Source organism: Theropithecus gelada, chromosome 3 (assembly GCF_003255815.1).
Source record: "Theropithecus gelada isolate Dixy chromosome 3, Tgel_1.0, whole genome shotgun sequence".
NCBI lineage: Eukaryota > Metazoa > Chordata > Mammalia > Primates > Cercopithecidae > Theropithecus > Theropithecus gelada.
The window spans coordinates 63,788,294-63,793,331 of record NC_037670.1 but is presented as its reverse complement, the minus strand read 5'-3'; the positions used below and the strand labels follow the sequence as shown (position 1 = coordinate 63,793,331).

At 35.5% G+C, this 5,038-nt stretch overlaps 1 pseudogene across 1 annotated transcript; it reads left to right on the top strand.

Moving 5' to 3' along the window:
- Positions 1-2,572: 2,572 nt before the first annotated feature.
- LOC112621231 lies at positions 2,573-4,303 on the top strand (annotated as a pseudogene). The gene has a single exon (XR_003118689.1). The product of XR_003118689.1 is annotated as a cell division cycle 7-related protein kinase pseudogene (transcript).
- The last annotated feature ends 735 nt before the right edge of the window (positions 4,304-5,038 follow it).

Below are 5,038 nucleotides of genomic sequence, written 5' to 3'. Positions count from 1 at the left end.
TCTCGCTCAGTCACCCAGGCTGGAGTGCAATGGCGCAATCTCGGCTCATGCAACCACTGCCTCCCGCGTTCAAGCGATTATCCTGTGTCAGCCTCCCGAGTAGCTGGGATTACAGATACCTGCCATCATGACTGGCTAATTTTTCTATTTTTGTAGATACAGGGTTTCACCATGTTGGACAGGCCGGTCTTGAACTCTTGACCTCAGGTGATCCGCCTGCCTCGGCCTCCCAAAGTGCTGAGATTATGGGCATGAGCCACCGCACCTGGCCTCATCGATTTTTTTCTAAACATTTTTTTAAAATTTTCAGTTTATTGAGGTATAATTGACAAGTACAAATTGTGTATATTTAAGATGCATAACCTGATGTTTTGATATATATATGCAATATGAAATGATCACCATAATCAAGCCAGTTAACATATCACATAGTTGCCATTTTCTCTCTTTGGGTGTGTGTGTGCATGGTAAGAACCACAGATTTGATAAGCTCTACACCTCTTAGCAAATTTCAAGTATTGCTAACTTAGTGACCATGATGTACACTAAATACCAGAACTCATTTGTCTTGCATAACTGAAATTTTGTATCCTTTGATCAATATCTCCCCATTTCCTCCTTGCCATCCATAGCAACAACCATTCTTACTCTCTGCTTCTATGAGTTTGACTATTTTCCCTTCCACAGATCATGAGATCATGCAGGATTTGTCTTTTGTGTCTGGCTTATTTCACTTAGTATAATATCTTCTAGATTCATCCACATTGTTACAAATGACAGGATTTCCTTTATAAAGGTCAAATAATATTCCTTCCTATATTTAAAAATATTTTATTTTTCCATTCATCCATTAATGGTCGTTTAGGATTTTTCCACGTAATTCTTCTTGGGAATAATAGTGCAATGAACATGAGAGTTTTATTTAGAAATATTTTATTTTGTGTTCAAATATTGTGGATTATCCAGATTTCTTTCTTTTGTTGAGTTCTAATTCAATTTCATAGTTGATGGAAAACATAATTCAAATGATTAGAGTTACATTTGTTGATTCTGCTTCCAAATTTCCTTTGGACCTAAGCTGTCACATCAATTCTTGCCAGGGTTTCCAGCCTACTGACTTGCCCTGAAGATGGAGAACTTGAAGCATCTACAACCTTATAATCCAATTCTCATAATCTCTCTCTCTCTCTTTCTCTCTCTATCCTCTCCCACTTTATGTGCACACATATACACAAATACACACACATTCTAGCTCTATTGGTTCTGTTTCTCTGGACAGCCTTGACTAAAACAGATTTTGGTTTTATTGCCTAGAATATTGGCTATCTTAGAACACATTCAACATAGACTTGAATAGAATGTGTGTTTTTCTGCTTTTGCAAAGGTTGTTCATAATTGTCAACTAGTCATGTTGGTTAATATTGCTGTTCAATTCTGTATTCTTATTTGTTTTCTCTCTTATTGTATCAATTATTGAGAAAATGGTACTGAAGTATTCAAATACAATTGTGGATTCATTTGCTTTTCATTACTATTTTTATCAGATTTCAATTCGTGTATTTTGAACTCTATTATTAGATGAATACACATTTAGGGTTAAATCCTCATGACAAATCGATTCCTTTATTACTTTAAAAAATGGCCCACTACATTCCTGGCAGTATTCTTTTCTGTGAAAACTACTTTGTTTCATATTAATATAGAAATTCTAGATTGCTTTTCATTAGTGTTGAAATGGGATACATTTTTCAATCTTTCTGTTTTAAACTTCTTTTTGTCTGTATAGTTAAGGTTGGTTTTCTGCAAGAATAATATAGTTGGAGTTTACTTTTCATATAATGTGAATGACTCTGCTCTTAATTTGATGTTTAGATAATTTTTAATCAATGCATTCATTGATATTTGATCTAGATATACCATTTTGCTGTATTTTTCCCATTTATTATTTCCTTTTTCGTTTCCTTCGTTCCTTTGTTTCTTAAAAAAAATCAAGTATTTTTTATTATTACATATATCTCCCTTTTTACTTATTAGCTATTATTTTTTGTTTTGTTCTTTCAGTGGTTGCCTTGGGGTTTATATAGTACATATGCGTATTTATCACAGTCTATTTTCAAGCAATAGTGTACTTCCTTACACAGGGCATTAGAATACCACAGTGATATATTTTTGTTTCTCCTTCCCAAAACTTTCTTCTGTTGTCATAACATTTCCATACATGTCATGTATTTTAAAGTGCATTCCTTTTTTATTTCCTTTAAATGATTAATTATACTTAAAAACTTTTAAAAATTAGAAATAATGTTTATATTTATACATGTAATGATCATTTCCAGTGTTATTTATTTTGTTGTTTAAATGCAGATTTCTATTTGATATAATTTTTGTTTTTTTTAAGGACTCCCTATAGTATTTACTTTAGCATAGGTAACTGGTAATAAAAATCTCTAACCTGAGGTGGGGAGCTCTTGGAGACGGCGACCCAGGCATCTGGGGAGCCACAGAAGTCGTACTCCCTTAAACCCTGCTTTGCTTCCCCTGTGAATATAACCCCTTAGCTGGCATTTTGCATCCCAGTTGTCTTCTGATGGAGGTGTCTTTGAGGATTCAACTGCATGAGTCAATGGCTTTTTCTCCCCAGCATGACCGGTTTCAGGTTGAAGGCTCTTTAAAAAAAAAAAAAACAAACAGAATTTTAAACTTGCAGGTGTTAAAAAAGATATTGAGAAGCCTGTACCACAGCTTGGTAATGTGTTTAAGGACAAAATTGGAGAAGGCACTTTCAGCTCTGTTAATTTGGCCACAGCACAGTTACAAGTAGGACCTGAAGAGAAAATTGCTCTAAAACACTTGATTCCAACAAGTCATCCTGTAAGAATTGCAGCTGAACTTCAGCGCCTAACAGTGGCTGGGGGGCAAGATAATGTCATGGGAGTTAAATACTGCTTTAGGAAGAATGATCATGTAGTTATTGCTATGCGATATCTGCAGCATGAGTCATTTTTGGCCATTTTGAATTCTCTTTCCTTTCAAGAAGTACGGGAATATATGTTTAATCTGTTCAAAGCTTTGAAACGCATCCATCAGTTTGGTATTGTTCACCGTGATGTTAAGCCCAGCAATTTTTTATATAATAGGCACTTGAAAAAGTATGCCTTGGTAGACTTTGGTTTGGCCCAAGGAACCCATGATATGAAAATAGAGCTTTTCAAATTTGTCCAGTCTGAAGCTCAGCAGGAAAGGTGTTCACAAAACAAATCCCACATAATCACAGGAAACAGGATTCCATTGAGTGGCCCAGTACCTAAGGAGCTAGATCAGCAGTCTACCACAAAAGCTTCTGTTAAAAGACCCTGCACAAAGGCACAAATTCAGATTAAACAAGGAAAAGATGGAAAGGAGGGATCTGTAGGCCTTTCTGTCCAGCGCTCTGTTTTTGGAAAAAGAAATTTCAATATACACAGCTCCATTTCACATGAGAGCCCTGCAGTGAAACTCATGAAGCAGTCAAAGACTGTGGATGTACTGTCTAGAAAGTTAGCAACAAAAAACAAGGCTATTTCTGCAAAAGTTATGAATAGTGGTGTGATGAGGAAAGCTGCCAGTTCTTGCCCGGCTAGCCTGACCTGTGACTGCTATGCAACAGATAAAAGTTTGTAGTATTTGCCTTTCAAGGTGTCAGCAGGTTGCCCCTAGGGCAGGTACACCAGGATTCAGAGCACCAGAGGTCTTGACAAAGTGCCCCAATCAAACTACAGCAATTGACATGTGGTCTGCAGGTGTCATATTTCTTTCTTTGCTTAGTGGACGATACCCATTTTATAAAGCAAGTGATGATTTAACTGCTTTGGCCCAAATTATGACAATTCAGGGATCCAGAGAAACTATCCAAGCTGCTAAAACTTTTGGGAAATCAATATTATGTAGCAAAGAAGTTCCAGTGCAAGACGTGACAAAACTCTGTGAGAGACTCAGGGGTATGGATTCTAACACTCACAAGTTCACAAGTGATATACAAGGGCCTGCTTCTCATCAACCAACTATTTCAGAGAAGACTGACCATAAAGCTTCTCACCTCATACAAACACCTCCAAGACAATACTCAGGGAATTCATTTAAAAAGGGGGATAGTAATAGCTGTGGGTGTTGTTTTGATGAGTATACTACCAATTTAGAAGGCTGGAATGAGGTACCTGATGAAGCTTATGACCTACTTGATAAACTGCTAGATCTAAATCCAGCTTCAAGAATAACAGCAGAAGAAGTTTTGTTGCATCCATTTTTTAAAGATATGAGCTTATGATGATGGGTCTTCATTTAATGTTTACTGTTATGAGGTAGAATAAAAAGGAATACTTTGTAATAGCCGTAAGTTCTTGTTTAGAGACCAGAGCAGGATTAATAATTTATTTTAACATTTTAGTGTTTGGTGACACGTTCTAAAATATAGATTAAGAATACTTAAAATGCCTGGGATAGTTGTTGGGACTAACAACATGATCTTCTTTGAATTAAACCTACCTAAGTAGATTTTAGGTGGGTTCCTATTAGGTCAGATTTTTAGTTGCCCTAATTACCTTTCACTAACATATGCAGAAAAAGGAACAGTTTTAGCTTTAATTAATTAAAATTAACAGATGTGATGAGGATTAAATGAATCAAAAGACTTAATTTGTAAATTTTTTTAGAGTTATGAGCTATGTATACTTTGGAGAAAATCAACCTGGTGCTGGTGCTCTAACAATGTTGTAAGTAAAGAAGATAATTTCCTTTTCTAGAGGTACATATTATGCCTTTTATGAACACTAAAACAATGAGGAAATGTTGGTCATGGTGCAAAGTATCACTTAAAATTGAATTTATCCATTTTTAAGAAACACTTTATGAAAGCATTTTAGTGTGAATTGCCATTTTTTCTTAATGGCTTCTCGATTTTCTTCCTTCTCTGTCCCTACCAAAAACATTCTCCTCGGAAATTATATGATGCTGACCACAAAGTTTCTGGATGTTTTATTAATTATTGCATATGTTTACAGTT